At 57.5% G+C, this 16,653-nt stretch overlaps 1 pseudogene; it reads right to left on the bottom strand.

The window, feature by feature from the left end:
* Positions 1-497: 497 nt before the first annotated feature.
* The window catches only part of LOC125549039, a 46,131-nt pseudogene continuing 29,975 nt past the window's right edge, over positions 498-16,653 (bottom strand).

Here is a 16,653-nt window from a genome sequence, read left to right as displayed (position 1 = left end):
ATCTACATCATAAGTTGCTTTTGGCTTTCATTGCTATATCAGAGAATAATTTAGCTCTACCAAGGAATTGTGCCACAACTTCAGTTAAAATAAATAAGTACTCCTACTACAGTACTGTATGTCACACACATTAACATAATAAGAATTGATGTCTATCCAAGGTCATTTAATCAAAACTTTAGTGCTCCCAACTTCCAACTTCAAATACAAAAATTAAATCCATCCAAGAAAAGGAAACATAAATCACTACCTGTGCAGCGTTTATGTGATAATCAACTTGCTCCTCTGCCCGCCCTGCAAAGCAAAAGTACATCTGCACATCAGCAGCCCACGCGGAATGTGAAATGAGTTTAGAAACAAAACATACTCACAATCGTTGATCCCAGTGAGGGGCATAAGCCATGTGACAACCTGTACGCTGCATGGTCTAGTGCTGGCTCCACGTCCTGCACCTCCTCATCCTAATCGAACCCCACCTCTCCAAAGCCTCGGAGAGCTCATCCTCGTAGGTGGCCCTCACCCTCAGCCTTGAGATCATCGTCCCCATCACCATGGACGCCACCCAGGTGCTCCTGGAGGTGGACGCGGTGGTGGTGCTCTAGCTCCTCCTCATGCTCATGCTCGTAGCTCCCGTCCTCTGAGCTCCCATAATCGCTGTCCTCGCCGCCTCCATTCATCTACAAAATCATGAACGCCCTCTCCTGCATCTATACAAAAGGGATGTTATATGTTGGTCGCACCCTCAAAAGAAATTGGAACATCAGGATATCAGTCACGCACCTCGGAACCCTAGGGACGGGGACGGGACAGCCAGGGCCACAAGATCTAGCCAACTTGCCTGCTCCTGGATGTCGACGTGGACAGGGCTGAGGACCGTAAACGAGTGTCGCGCCTCGCCTTGCCATCGGCGCAGCAGCCCCCTCCGGAAGTGTTGGGAGGCAGGTGCTGATTCGGGCTAGGGTTGCGGTCGGCGCCGGGCCTCTCGCCGCCGCTGCACCCTTTTGAATCCTCCTTGGGCGCGATAGTGCAGTACGGGACGAAAGTGATCTGGTATATATATATACTCCCTCCATTTCTAAATATAGGTGTGTCAGATCAGAGTTCTAGAAACCTAGTAAATCATTTCGTACCATCTTCTGGTTTGATCAATAAGGCTAAATAGACGCATAGAATTTTGAGAGGTGCAACAAAACTTTGATAAGGTAACATGTTAAAAAAGTCTATCAAAGCCAAATGTCTTGAGTGGCAGTAATACAAAATGATTTACCTGAAAGCTGAGCCAAGAGAAGTGTCTAGATCAATTTGTCCATTCCAAGAAACACCATAGCGACATGCTGGCCTTCAACCATAAAGAAACCATGAAATATCATATTTAACTAGTCCAACGGGCATGTTCAGGGAGTTGAGTACATTTTTCTCTGCAAAAGAACAGTTTAACCCAGGTATATTTCATTGTTCAAAAACCCAGCGTTTACCCTTAAGGAAGGATGTTGCTACATAGCACAACATGGGGGTATACATGGGGAGTATACTACACGTCACCAGCACAACCTGGGTACATATGGTACACCCTTTTATTTTTTGTATGTGGAACCACCACTATACTTCCTCAGACCGGTAGTTCCCAAATCCCGGCCCAACGCAAGCCATCCCGATGAGTTTGTTTGTCCCTCGAGCCCCGTCGCCGGGGCAACATCCCCTCCGACCAGCTGCCACCCTGGTCTCCTGCAGGTCGTGTGTGCCGTCTCATCTCCATGGCCTACCCATTCGATCTTTTGCCTACACCTTCCGCATCCTCCCCGCGACCACCATTGTCTTAGATTAATGTTCCATTACACTGTGTTGTGTTAAGCAAATCTCTAGAATGGATGCTCATTAATTGGGAGCAATTACTATTGGCTAGCTATGGAAGCAGAAGGATAGAGATAGACGACCCATGAGCGTTACCGTCCTCGTGCTCCACAAAAGGAAGGTGGGCGGGGAGGAAAGGACAGAAGTCAGAGCAAGCATATGTGGCATCATCAGACTGGAACTACTTAGAGAAGTTCCTTTGTAGTTGAGGCTGGTTCCAATTCATAGCATACCTTGGGGGAATTCGGAATATGAAATGGCACCTGGTGCGAAAATTGTCGGAGTAATGGGCCACGGGTAGACCAACCCGAGCCACAGAACCTTTCAAGACATCGGAGCAGGCTGCGCCCCTCAAGACCCCAGGGCGAAGAGCTGCCTTCTAAGGAGTCGACGGCAAGACGACCGACTGCCCACTCATGGCCGAGTCCCAGGGATGACTTCAGGGTAAGCCGACTCCTGACTGGCGACTTCCAGAGAAGCCGGCTTTGGGGAGTCGGCCTGCGACTCCAACAAACTCCATGTCCTCATCGGGAGGGATAGGATCGGGGAGTGGCTACGGTAAAACCCGCTCCCGCCCCTTACCAAGGGCAAGCATGGGCACAGTACGCAGTACCCAGGAAGATCTCCATGCGGCGTGACACTGTTGTCGTGCCGGCCCTGACATCAGCACCGTAGGACCGAATCCAGCGCCCACAACGGCTTGTTTGTACGGCCCGGAGGCAGCAGGTCCCACCAGTCAGTGAGACCCCAGGAGACGGCAAGTGCGCCGCCAGTCGGCCCCCGGAGTCGGCCAAGCACTCCCCTGGGGGCCCATGCTCCATTAATCAGATGTGATGGAGAGTGGCAATAGTGATCGCCCGCCAGGCAGCGGGGCTATTGCCACGACTCCATGATCAAGCCCGCGTCATCAGAAGCACGGCTACAGTAATCAGCAGCCGGCAAGACCCGCCCGCGGCGGACACGGCCTGTCGGCTCCATACCAGACCAGTCGGCGGGGCCCACCAGTCGGCGGGCCCCAGCAATCGGTGGAGAAGACAGCGTGCATGTCTTCGCCTCATCTCGTTTCCAGGCACCGGCGACGTTCTACTCGCCCCCACCATGATAAGCCATCCTTTGGCATATGTCACACCCAACCCCCGACATTTGGCGCCCACCGTGGGGCCTGGTGCACCGTCGTTCGGAGACCTGTTCTAGACGGGAACCCTTTTCCTCCCTGGCGAGCGCAGCCAGCCAGGCACGCCAGACGGAGTTTGTGTCGACGCGCTGCGCGGCCTTGAGATCACCTGCGCAGCCAGTTGCCTCGCCGAACTTGTCGGAGAGGTTCGCCTCTCCGACGAACCTGCATCCAACGCAGGCACGGGCGGCTCCGAGAGCCTCCTCGCGGGCCTCCTCGATCAACTCCACGTTTCCGGCGAGCCTGCCGTAGACTTGGAGTCTGTAGGCTCCACCGACCCGATGCTGGTCGACTCCGACACCGCGTCGCTCGACGCGTTCCCCACTAATGTGGTGGTCTACGACGAACCTCTCCCTCGCGCGGAGAGCGACGGAAGCACCGTCACCGAGGTGCTCGTCATCAGTCATGACGAGCTCCCCGGCGGAGGAGCGCACGACTCACTCGGCGCGGAGCTACAAGACCTAACTGTGCCCATTCTGGAAGACGCTGACGCAGAGATGTTGGAGGTGCGCCGCCTTCAGCTCGTCGAAGGCACGAAGAAGCTGGCCAGCATGAGACGCTTGTCAGAAGCCTACCAGCGGGAGATGGATCGCGTCGTTGGCGGCTCACCGGCCCCGGCAGGGCCCAGCCGCTTTGGCGCGGTCCAGCAGTGCGGCGTAGCCATCGCCAACCTGTTTGGGGCCAGCTGCCCTGTGTACGCTACACCAGTGGAGAACATCCGAGCCGCCCAGGCAGCGGCGGACGAGATGGACAATTTCGAGGGCGAAGAACGCCGCCTGATGATGGAGCAAGTCCAGCGGCTCCTCGACGCGGCTGCCGCGCAGAACAAGGCCGGCTGCCGCACGGAGGCGCCGCAGTGGCAAAACGACAACCTTCGCCGAGATCAAGGCGCGACGTCTCGGACGCCGACTGGCGGTGCCCGAGGAAGAAGAGACAAGGATCCGGCTGTCAACCACAGTCGGACTCACATTACCATAGAGCGCGACCGAGACGGCCGCCCGAGAGCAGTGGAACGACGGGTCGACTGTCCGCCTCCTCCTCCTCGCAAGGAGAGGCGAGTCTCCCCGCCGCCTATTGACCATCCGACTCTCGGCGATCGCCTTGGCCGCCGAGAGGGAGTCGGAGAAAATGACGCCCGCCACCGGATCGACCGACTTCACCTATCCCTAGCATTGGAAGAAGAAGATGAGTTGGGTCCGCCTTGTTTCGGACCCCGCATTCGAGACGAGCCATTTCCCAGAGGGTTCACGCTCCCAAGAGACACGCCCAAGTATGCCGGCTCCGTGAAGCCGGAAGACTGGCTGGTCAACTACTCCACGGCTGTCAATATAGCAAACGGCAACAAGCGTGTCGCCATAAAATACGTTCCGCTCATGCTCCAGGGCACGTCACGGACATGGCTGAACAGCCTGAAGCCCAGCAGCATCAACAGCTGGGTCGACTTCACCGAAGCGTTCGTCCGCAACTTCACCAGCACGTACAAGCGTCCTCCCAAGCCTCGCCAGCTCTCCTTGTGCGTGCAAGGTCCCGACGAGTCGACTCACGACTACCTCACGCGTTGGGCCGAGCTTCGGAACTCCTGCGAGGGCATGCACAAGGTGCAGGCCATCGAGTACTTCACGACCGGGTGCAGAGAAGGCACCCTCCTCAAGCACAAGCTCCTCTGCGACGAGCCAGAAACCCTCGACGAGCTGTTGATCATAGCGGACAAGTACGCCACGGCTGACTCCTCCATGAAGGCGGAGATTCAAGTCAACACAACTGGCAAAGTGGCCCCTCAAGCTCCAAGAACTCCGGCGGGAGACGCCAATCGGCGACAACAGCAGGGCGACCACAAGCGCAAGGCCCCGCTGCCGGCTTCCAGCAGCTGGCAGGTCGCGACCGTTGAAGCCCAGCAGCCGGACGGGCAGCCTCCGCCCAAGCGACAGAAAGGCGGCAAGCCCAATTTGTTGCCGGCCTTCTCCTACGAGAAGACTCTGGATGGACCTTGCAAGTTCCATAGCGGTGCAAAGCCGTCGAATCACACCACCCGGAAGTGCCACTGGCTCACCAGGATCGCCAAGGGAGACGGCCTCCTGCCTCCCCCGCCTGCTGGGCAGCCGCCTCCGCCACCGCCCCAGCAGCCGGCTGTTAGGCCAGTCGGCGCAGTATAAGACAAATACCCTGAAGAACACGGAGCCTACGTGGTGTTTACCAGTATGGCCGATGATCGACGCAACAGGCGGCTGCAGCGACAAGAGGTGAATGCTGTAGCATCAGAGACGCCAGAGTTCATGCACTGGTCCGAGAAGCCCATCAGCTGGAGCAGGGCTGACCACCCAGAGGTGATGCCGAGTCCAGGATCCTATGCCTTGGTCTTGGACGCCACCTTTGCTACGGATAGGCGAGCCGCACGTTTTTCGCGAGTTCTGATAGACGGAGGCAGCAACATCAATATCCTGTACAAGGACACCATGGAGAAGTTACGAATCAAGCAAAGACAGCTTCAGAACAGCCGGACTGTGTTCCATGGCATTGTTCCTGGGCTTTCCTGCTCACCAATCGGCAAGATTTTGATGGACGTCCTCTTCGGAGACAAAGATCACTTCCGCTGAGAGTCGGTTTGGTTTGAGGTGGTGGACCTTGAGAGCCCATACCATGTGCTACTCGGCCGACCCGCCTTGGCCAAGTTCATGGCGGTCCCCCACTACGCCTACCTCAAAATGAAGATGCCCAGTTCCAGGGGAATTCTGACTGTAGCCGGCGACTACCGGAAGTCGTCTGCCTGTGCGGCTGAGAGCAGTCGGCTAGCCGAGTCCCTGGTGATCGCGGCTGAGAAGCGGCTCCTTGAGCGAGTTGTGGCGATGGCCGGCAAGCAGCCAGAGGTATCGCCCAACCCAAAGGAGTCGGAGGCTGAGGGTTCGTTCAAGCCGGCCAAAGAGACAAAGAAGATACCCTTGGATCTGGAGCACCCAGAGAGGTACGCTGTCCTAGGCACAAACCTCGACAGCAAATAGGAAGGCGAGCTCGTCGATTTCCTCCGTGAGAATCGGGACATCTTCGCATGGTCCCCCAAAGGCATGCTAGGTGTACCAACGGAATTCGCCGAGCACAAGTTACATGTCCGATCTAATGCAAAGCCGGTCAGGCAGCCCCTGCGCCGCCTATCAGAAGAGAAGAGAAGAGTTGTCAGAGAAGAGATAGCCCGACTCCTAGTAGCCGGCTTCATTATGGAAGTATTCTTTCCAGAATGGCTAGCAAATCCGGTCCTGGTACTGAAGAAGAACAAGCAGTGGCGAATGTGTATTGACTACAGGAGCCTCAACAAGGCCTGCCCTAAGGACCCGTTTGCTCTACCAAGAATTGATCAGGTGATAGACTCCACAGCCGGATGTGAGCTATTGAGTTTTTTTGATGCATACTCAGGATATCACCAGATCAAGCTGAACCCGGCTGACAGACTGAAGACCGCCTTCATCACGCCGCTTGGAGCCATCTGCTACCTCACCATGACGTTCGGCTTAAGGAATGCTGGCGCCACCTTTCAGCGTTGCATGCAGAAGTGCCTCCTCAAGTAGCTCGGTAGGAACGCCCACGTCTACGTGGACGACATGGTGGTGAAGACAGAAAAGCGTGGAACACTGCTGGAAGACCTCAAGGAGACCTTTGAGAACCTGCGCCGATTCCAGATCAAGCTCAATCCCGAGAAGTGTGTCTTCGGGGTACCAGTCGGCCAGCTCCTTGGCTTCCTGGTATCTGAACGCGGCATAGAGTGCAACCCTGTAAAGATCAAGGCCATTGAGAGAATGGAGGTACCCAGCCGACTGCTGGAAGTGCAAAAGTTCACCGGCTGCTTGGCGTCCATCAGCCGATTCATCAGTTGGCTGGGCGAGAAAGCTCTCCCCTTATACCAACTCATGAAGAAGACCACTTTTTTCGAGTGGAACCATAAGGAGGATGAAGCTTTTCTCCAGTTGAAGAAGATGCTGACTACTCCACCCATCCTTGCGGCTCCGACTCCCAAGGAACCCATGCTCCTGTACATCGCCGCCACCAGCCGGGTAGTCAGCACGGTCATTGTAGTAGAACGAAAGGAGGAAGGCAAGGCACTACCTGTCCAGAGACCAGTATATTACCTGAGCGAAGTACTGTCGACCTCCAAGCAGAACTACCCCCACTACCAGAAGATGTGATGTGGCGTACACTTTACTGCCAAGAAATTGAAGCCTTACTTTCAAGAGAATCCGATCACTATGGTCTGCACGGCCCCACTTGCCGAGATCATCGGAAGCCGAGATGCTTCTGGCCGAGCAGCCAAGTGGGCCATAGAGCTGGCTCCCTACACCATCCACTACCAGCCCCGCACCGCTATCAAGTCACAAGCACTGGCCGACTTCCTCGTCGACTGGGCCGAGACCCAGTACCTACCTCCAGCGCCTGACTCCACCCATTGGCGGATGCATTTCGACGGCTCCAAGATGCGCACCGGCTTGGGAGCCGACGTCGTCTTCACCTCTCCTAAAGGCGACAAGCTCAAATACGCACTGCAAATCCATTTTGCCGCCTCCAACAACGCCGCCGAGTACGAGGCGCTCATTCACGGGCTCCGGCTTGCCAAAGAACTTGGCATCCGCCGGATCTTGTGTTACGGCGACTCGGACTTAGTGGTCCAGCAGTCATCTGGCGACTGGGACGCGAAAGATGCAAACATGGCGAGTTACCGTTTTCTTGTACAGCAACTCAGCGGGTATTTCGAAGGGTGCGAGTTCCTCCATGTGCCAAGAAACGACAACGACCAAGCAGACGCCTTGGCACGAATCGGCTCTACCCGCCAAGCAATACCATCCGGTGTCGCCCTTCAACACCTCCTCAAGCCGTCTGTCAAGCCTTCACCAGAGTCAGACTCCATCTTTGTGCCGGCTCCTCCCGAAGACGTTGGATCCGACTCCCGAGCCCCGGCAGACGGTACGGGGATTTTGGCAGATGGCTCCAAAGCCGCCACAGTCGAACCCGGCCCGGGGACTGCGGCGGCGGACTCGAAGACTCCAGAACTCGACCCATGGGCCGCGCCAGTCGGCCTGGGGACTTCATTAACCCAGCAAGCGGTTGTTGACTCCAACCCGCCGCCTCCCAGCCCAACCGCCCTCTTCCAAGTCGCAGTTCTAGTAGTCAAAGAAATACCAGCACCCTCATGGGCCCAGCCCATCCTCAAATTCCTGGCGAGCAAAGAGCTGCCGACTGATGAGACCTCAGCTTGGCAAGTACAACGCCGGGCGGCAGCCTACACCATAGTCAACAGAGAGCTAGTCAGGCGCAGCGTCACTGGTGTCTACCAGCGCTGCGTAGAGCCAGAGCAAGGCCAAGCAATTCTCAAAGACATCCATCAAGGCGAGTGCGGCCACCATGCGGCTTCAAGAGCACTCATCGCAAAAGCCTTTCGACACGGTTTCTTCTGGTCGACTGCCTTAGAAGAGGCCAAGGAATTGGTCCAAAAATGCAAAGGGTGCCAGAAGTTCAGCTCCAAGCCGCACCAGCCGGCTTCTGCACTCAAGACCATCCCCATTGCCTGGCCTTTCGCAGTTTGGGGTCTAGACATGGTGGGATCATTCAAGACAGCACGAGGTGGCTTAACTCACTTACTCGTCGCAGTGGACAAGTTCACCAAGTGGATAGAAGCAAAGCCAATCAAGAAGCTGAACGGTCCGACTGCCATAACTTTCATCTCCGATATCACAATTCGGTACGGCATACCACACAGCATCATCACCGACAACGGCACAAATTTTAACAAAGGCGGCTTGGCCCGTTTCTGTGCAACACAGGGCATCCGACTGGAGCTAGCGTCCGTCGCCCACCCACAGTCAAACGGCCAGGTGGAGCGAGCAAACGGCCTCATCCTGTCTAGCATCAAACCTCGGCTGATCAAGCCTCTGGAGCGCTCGGCTGGCTGCTGGATCGACGAGCTACCAGCCGTCCTCTGGAGTCTGCGCACGACTCCAAACAAGTCAACTGGCTTCACGCCTTTCTTCCTCGTCTACGGTGCCAAAGCCGTCATCCCAACGGACATAGAGTTCGACTCCCCACGAGTCACCATGTACACCAAGGATGAAGCAGAAGAAGCACGACAAGACGGTGTCGATCTGCTGGAAGAGGGCCGCCTATTGGCACTCAGCCGGTCCAGCATCTACCAGCAGAGCCTGCGCCGATACCACAACAGGAAGGTCAAGCCAAGATCTTTCCAAGAAGGCGACCTTGTGCTCCTGCTGATCCAGCGAACAGCCAGCCAGCACAAGTTGTCGGCGCCTTGGGAAGGCCCTTTCATCATCAGCAAAGTACTGGGCAACGACTCCTACTACCTGATTGACGCTCAGAAGCCCCGAGCACGCAAGAGGGACGACTCCGGCAAGGAGACAGAGCGGCCATGGAATGCAAATCTCCTCCAAAGATTTTACAGTTGATGCAGTATGTACCATGCTACCTTTTGTATTAAAGTACCAAGACTTCGGGGGCCCCGAGACGAGCTCGGGGACTGCCCTCTTTTGTTTGTATGATAAAAATTATGCCTACAAGTATGTTACTCTTTGTTATGCCGCTTGGCACTGGGCTCAACAAGTCGGCCCGGGGACTTGCCGCCTTGCACTATGAAATGCTTCCTGCAGCCGGACAAGTAGTCTGTAACACCTAAACCGTCTCCTGTCAGAAGCCGCAGCTCGCAGAGCGACTGTTCGGTGGGCAGAAGTAAGGTAGAATGGGCGTTCGCATGAAAAATGGCTAAGGACTCAAAGCTACATAGTTCAAGACGGCTTCCAGCCTTTTTTTGCAAACCGACTCTCGAATAGTCGGATTGCCGCCTTCTATTCAACTTGCTCAAAAACTCTTAAAAACGGCTAAGTACTTGCCTTCCCAAAGTAGCCAAGCATTTGACCCAGCGGCAGTCCGCAGAGCGCTGTCCGATTGGCAAGGCAGGCAACTAAGAGAAAGCAGCAAAGGAAAAAAGCCAAAAGAGCAATGAGCAAGAAAAGATAGAACTCGGATAAATATATTTACATAACGTAAGCCCTTGGCCGAATCTTCGAGCAGAAGTTCAAAATACACCCCGCGGGTGGAATTGTGCGAACTAACAAGTTCTTCAAAGACTACTAAAGCAGATAAAATAAAGATAAGGCGGCAGCTTAGGAAGCAGCAGACGGATTCGAAGGGTCGGAGGAGGCGGCAGCGTCGGGGCGGCCGGTTGGGTAGTCTCGGCTTGATCGCCTCCGGCGGCAGTCGACTCGGTCGCACGTGGCTCGTTGCTGGAGGCGCGGTCGAGCTGAAGCTGGCCGTCTGCTCCATCTTCTGGTGCCTCCGTCTCGCCTCCGTCCTCCGCCTCGCCTTCCTCCTCGACGCTGGAGCCAATCACCTCCGCCGAGTCCTCGCCGTAGTCTGGGTTCATCACAAACCACTCCGGCGGTACCTCCTCGCCATCTTCAGACCGCTCGGGAACGAAGATGTTGGTGTCGGTGTACTCGACGATCGCCGCAGCACGCTTGATGAGGGCGTCTTCCGCAGCTGCCAGCTCCGGCTGGGCCTCCGACCGAAGTGTGGCCAGCCGGTCTAGATCCAGCCCCTGATACCATGCCTTGACGAACTCCAAGGCCCGGCGCGCTCCAGCTCGGGCCAAAGAGCCCTTCCAGGCCTCAAGACGACCAGCCGCGACCTCTAGCCAGTCGGCCGTCAGGCTGGGGATGCATGGAGCCTGCATGTCCGGCCACAAGGCGGCAATCGCCTGGGCACCGACACGCTGAAGCCGGCGCAGCATCCGGTGAGTCGGCCGAAGGCGAGCCTCGATGCTTAGGATGTGCTCGTCAAGGGTTCGGGGGGCGTCGGTGGCGATCTCTGCGCCCTCCGCCCTCCGACCTTCACGGTCAGCCTCGATGGCTTGGATGGCGGCCTGCGAGTGCCCAGGAAAGAAGTCTGCCAAGACGGAAGAAATGAAGAAGCAAGTCAAAAACTAGGAGTCGGCACGACTTATAATCGGCAGCTCGAAGAAAGAAAGTAAAGAAACTCACCATCAACGATGTCTTCAATCTCATGGAAGCCGGAGGCCAGCATCGCCTCCTTGTCAGACCAGGAGGAGCGCTCGCTCGCGAACTCGGCCAGGAGGGCGGTTTCCGTCTCTTCCGCCTCCCTCTGTGTCTTCGCAAGCAGCTCCCTCTGCTCTGCCAATTGAGTGGCCAGCAGATCGCGCTCTGTGGCGAGCTTGCTGCACTCCTCCCCTTTGGCGCGCAATGCGGAGTTGGCTTCACTCAGCTGCTGTTGAAGAGCAGCATTGGCTCCTGAAAAGAAGGAAGAAAGAAGGCGTTAAGTCATCAATAAAGAAGGTCGTCGGGGAGATCTGGCCCAACTGCTCAGCAGTCGGCCCGAATCTTGGGAACTATAGCCCGCGGGTGCGCCAGCGCGCCCCCGCAAAGAAGAAAAAGGACTTACTCCGGCTCTCCGACAAATCGGCGGTCCGCTTGCCCAGCTCTTCAATGTTACGGTTGAAGACAGTGACGCGGAGGTTGTGGTAATCCTGCGACAAGCGTTTCAGACAAAAAGTTAATGCCCAGAGTTCATCAATTGGAGTTCCGGGCCGCCTGCTCAGCAGCCAGCCCGAAACTCGGGGACTACACCCAGTGGGTGCGCTGGTGCGCCCCCACAGAGAGGAACAAGAAAACAAGGACCAAAGGAAAAAAACATACCCGGACGGATGCCCGCGATGCCAGGTACGCCTTCGTGCAATTCTGGAGAGCGTCGCCCTCAGCACGAAGCTTCGCCTGGATGTCCTGAAGCACCTGGTTCAGTGGCCCTGTGCCGCCTCCTCGCACCCACCCAATGGGCGCGGCGCTCGTCGCTTCGGCGTCTGGGATCGCCGAGCTGGCGGTGCCGGCCTCCAGGGGGCGGGGTGCCGAAGTCGCCTTCTCCAAACGGTGGCGCGTTGGCGAGCCGACTTGGAGGAGTAGCCTCACCACGGCCTGGTCTATGGTCGGCGGCACCAGAGGGTCCGCTGGCTATTTGCCTTGCGGGCTCCCAGACGGCGGCGGAGGCGGTGGCAGAACGATCACGTCCGGTGTAGAGGAGTCATCTCCTTCCCTCTCCATGACGGGGTTCTCGCCGCCGGCTTCCCCAGTCTGCCCCGTGAACTCCGGAGGCGGCGGCGCGGAGTTCAGCGGGGTGACGAACACCGCCGATTGGTGGCACGCGGCCTCCTCAGCCTACCGCTTCATCGCGGCGACGGCTTCGGCCTCCGCCAGTTTCTTCTTGGCGGAGGCCTCCGCCTTCTCCAGGCGAGCGGCCTCTTCTTAGTTGCGCTTCTCCTGCGCATTTTGCTCTGTTGCCTCCCGGAGGTCAGCAGTGGGGTCAATCCGCCGGGTGGTGGCGGACGTCTCCGCTGACCCCATGACGGAGGCGGCGGTGACCCTCTCAAGAGTGAGGGGAGCCCTGAAGCAAGGGAAGCAAGCAAAAGACTCAGACAAAGCCACAAAGAAAGAATAAAGCGTTGAGACAGAATACTCACGCGGAGACCAGCGGCGGCTTCTTCACTTCCTTACGGAAGCGGATGGCCTTCGCAGCCGCCTCGTCCCGCCGGGTCGCCGCGGCCGAACCCTTGGGTTTCTTCGGCCGACTGCCGAACAAAGTCGGCACGGCCCTACGCTTCTTCCCACCGTCCGGAGTGCCTGGCGCGGCAGAAGAGCCCGCGCCAGGCTGGCTGGCTCCTGGCCGATGGCGGGGGGCGACTTCCCCCTCGGCATCGTTGTCAGGCCAGTCGGCGAAAGTGGCCGAAGGCCTGGAGCCTCCTGCTGCTCCTCCTCCTCCCTCGACGTCGTCCTCTAGAGCCGCCGCCCCCAGATCAGGGTCGTCAACGTCGCTCTCCGCCCGGTCGGCAAGGAACTCGTGGGCCGGCCCCGAGGTGCCAGCTGGTGGATGGAGGAGGGGATTCTGACCAAAGCCAACTGGTCAAAACAAACTCGGCAAGAAAGAAGACAATCAAAGAAAGAAAGAAAAGGCAACTCACCACGGGCGGGGGGTTGGCACGGGAGTACGGCTCCTTACCGAACCGCCAATCCTCTAGGAGCTTGCTGTCCGAGAGGTAGTTCACCATGTAGGCCACCTCCTCGTGAGGCATGTCTTTGGTGCACATCCGACTCGGGTCGTGGCGCCCGCTCATTTGGCATATCATGTGGGGGCGACCTTGGAGCGGGAGAACTCGACGCGCCACGAAGGCGGCCAGCAAGTCTGGACCAGTCAAGCCCTCCGACTGCGTCAGCACTCGGAGTCGCGCGACGGTGCCGGCTCCCGCAGGCGTCAGTGACTTGGCCCGGTACGACCAGTTGGGCAGCCTCCCAGCCGGCGGGCCGGCTTCGAAAGCCGGCAGGTTGACCCAGTCGCCCCTCGTGGAGACGCTCCTGACATAGAAGTACGATCTCTGCCACATCTTCACCGACTTAATCAGCGAGATGGTGGGGAAGGGGTTGTCGGCCCCCAACCTTCGCACGGCGATGAAAGCGCCGCATTGAGCCGGCACGCCTGCAGCCTGGGTGCTGAGCTTGGAGAAGAAGAACTCCCCCCAGAGCTCGAGGGTGGGGAGGACTCCGAGGAAGCCTTCGCACAAGGCCACGAAGGCGGACAGCAGCACCACCGTGTTGGGGGTGAGGTGGCGCGGCTGGAGGCCGTAGAACTCCAGGAAGGAGCGGAAGAAACTGCTCGCCGGCAGCCCCAACCCGCGCAAGCAGTGCGAGCGGAAGATGACCCGCTCGCCCTCCTGCGGCGCGGGGGAAATCTCCCCCTTCGGCGCAAGACGCACCCGCACGTGATCCTCGCCGGGAAGCCGACGAGTCTTGCGGAGGAACTCGATGTGGTCGTCGTGAACTTCGGAGCCGTCCCAAGTGTCGGAGCGCACCGGGGGAGGCGCGGCGGCAGAGGAAGAACTCATCGCGAGCTGGTCGCCGCAGCGTTCGTCGAAGCTTGGGCGCGCGGCGGAGCGAAGAAGAAGGAGGAGGAGAGCGAGGAGCAGTGAGAAGGAGGAGAGCGAGGAGTAGTGGGAAGGAGAGGCGCGCGTGCCCCCCTCTTTCCCCTACTTATAGCCTCATGGGCTGCGAAGCCAAGGGGGCGGTCGTGGGATTTACTGCGCCCACGGCCCCACGACCCCCATGTTCCACGACAAAGTTACTGTGCGCAGTAACTCCATGGGAATCCCAACAGTCCGCTGGGGCTGCAGCGGATCCGCTCGGGCGCCGAGGCGCGGTAGTGGCGGGCCCTGCCTATGGGCCTGTCCCGTCGCGCACGTAGGCTGGCAGAATGGCCCAGCCACGTGTCATCGCATGACAGGCCTAGAACGGGCGGCGGCCTGGAGGCTTAGCTAGCACGCTACTTGGATCCCGCCGCGACATTCGAAATATTGTGCGAGTCAGAGTTGGGCGAGTCCGACTCCTTCTAGCCGGCCCGGCAGAAGTCAACCAAGAACCATGTGTTGAGCACCCGGAAAGAGAAACTGCTGAGGCTTCTCGGTCGATTGTCCGCGGCGCCTCACCAGCTTCGGGGACTACTGTCGGAGTAATGGGCCACGGGTAGGCCAACCCGAGCCCTAGAACCTTTCAAGACATCGGGGCAGGCTGCGCCCCTCAAGACCCCAGGGCGAAGAGCCACCTTCTAAGGAGTCGACGACAAGAGGGCCGACTGCCCACTCACGGCCGAGTCCCAGGGACGACTTCAGGGTAAGCTGAGTCCTGACTGGCGACTTCCAGAGAAGCCAGCTTTGGGGAGTCGGCCTGCGACTCCAACAAACCCCATGTCCTCATCGGGAGGGACAGGATCGGGGAGTGGCTACAGTAAAACCCGCTCCCGCCCCTTACCAAGGGCAGGCATGGGCACAGTACGCCGTACCCAGGAAGATCTCCGTGCGGCGTGACACTGTTGCCGTGCCGGCCCTGACATCAGCACCGCAGGACCGAATCCAGCGCCCACGACGGCTTGTCTGTATGGCCCGGAGGCAGCAGGTCCCACCAGTCAGTGAGACCCTAGGAGACGGCAAGTGCGCCGCCAGTCGGCCCCCGGAGTCGGCCAAGCACTCCCCCGGGGGCCCATGCGCCATTAATCAGATGTGATGGAGAGTGGCAATAGTGATCGCCCGCCAGGCGGCGGGGCTGTTGCCACGACTCCATGATCAAGCCCGCGTCATCAGAAGCACGGCTACAGTAATCAGTAGCCGGCAAGACCCGCCCGCGGCGGACACGGCCTGTCGGCTCCATACCAGACCAGTCGGCGAGGCCCACTAGTCAGCGGGCCCCAGCATCGGTGGAGAAGACGGAGGCCAGAGGCACTGACGGCTGGGCCCGTGTCCAGCCGGATTACCATTGTACCCCTGGGGGGTAGGCCTATATAAACCCCCCAGGGCACCCATGCAAAGGGTTGGAATCCATTAGCTCTAGACCAGATCATATAGGAGGGAGAGAGCTTGCCCTGCCCTCTCCTACCTCCAGGAAACAGCTCAAGGAGCAATCGTGTAAGCACTTTGCCATAGTGATCATGCGGAGACCCCGGAGAGCAGCAGTAGGGGTATTATCTCCCCAGAGAGCCCTGAAGCTGGGTAAGATTCGCCGGCGTGCATGTCTTCGCCTCATCCCATTTCCAGGCACCAGCGACGTTCTACTCGCCCCCACCATGATAAGCCATCCTTTGGCATATGTCGCACCCAACCCCCGACAAAAATCGCATCATTTCCTCCGTCGGAATGCCCCCGCTCTTTGTTGGGTCAGAAAGTGGCTTCAACACAGACACAAAACTAGGAATTTTCACAAAAATTAAAAGTGGCTTGAACACAAACACCAAACCAGGAACTTTCAAAAAAATTACTCAGATCTACCCATTGGGGCTAGCAAAAATTGCAAAGATATACCGACTGATGCCAATTAGTAGGGACCATAGAAGTTACAAAGATCAATCGCTAACTTCATATACTGGCCAGATGCAGCTAAATGGGCGTCCGGTAGCCATTAAGGAGATAGAGGTTGAGGGCGCCAGATGATGGGTGTCCGGTCGACTCAATGGATGGGTCCTCCACGTACTGGCCGGCATCTCTTTCTCTCTCTCTCTCTCTCTCTAAAAAGTAAAAACCTGTGGAACCATGAGACTCTCCCGCAGAAGCGTTTGGCGGCGAGTGCTACATTACCTCTGATTGCTTAGCCATGCATTGACGAGCAAGGTTGGAGCCTTGGAGACAGCGTACGTGCATGCAGTGCATGAATGCATGCAGCTACAAGTTGAGGAGGCCAGCTACGTCCAGATCTGTAATGATAGAAAAACTTTATTGCATGTTTTATTTACAAAGTAACCTATTATCAATTGAAATGCGGCCAGAGTAACCTGCAAAACACCTAGGTGTCTACTGAAATATGCCTGGAGTAACCAGAAACCTAAGCAGAAGAACTGCCCGTGAAGCAAATCAACATCACGCAAGATTTTATCAGGCGCAACAATGGCCTGCAGCGACGGACAGACATGATGCTTTGCCTGAAAGCTCCTGAATAATGATGAGTTGATGATCACCAATTTGTCCATTTGAAAAACATGGCAGCAACAGCCTGTAGAACACACACAGGATTACCCTCTAAGAGGACACCATAAAGAAACAA

Source organism: Triticum urartu, chromosome 3, assembly GCF_003073215.2.
Source record: "Triticum urartu cultivar G1812 chromosome 3, Tu2.1, whole genome shotgun sequence".
Lineage (NCBI taxonomy): Eukaryota > Viridiplantae > Streptophyta > Magnoliopsida > Poales > Poaceae > Triticum > Triticum urartu.
Note: the sequence above shows the minus strand (reverse complement) of the source record. Positions and strands in the feature narration are given on the sequence as shown.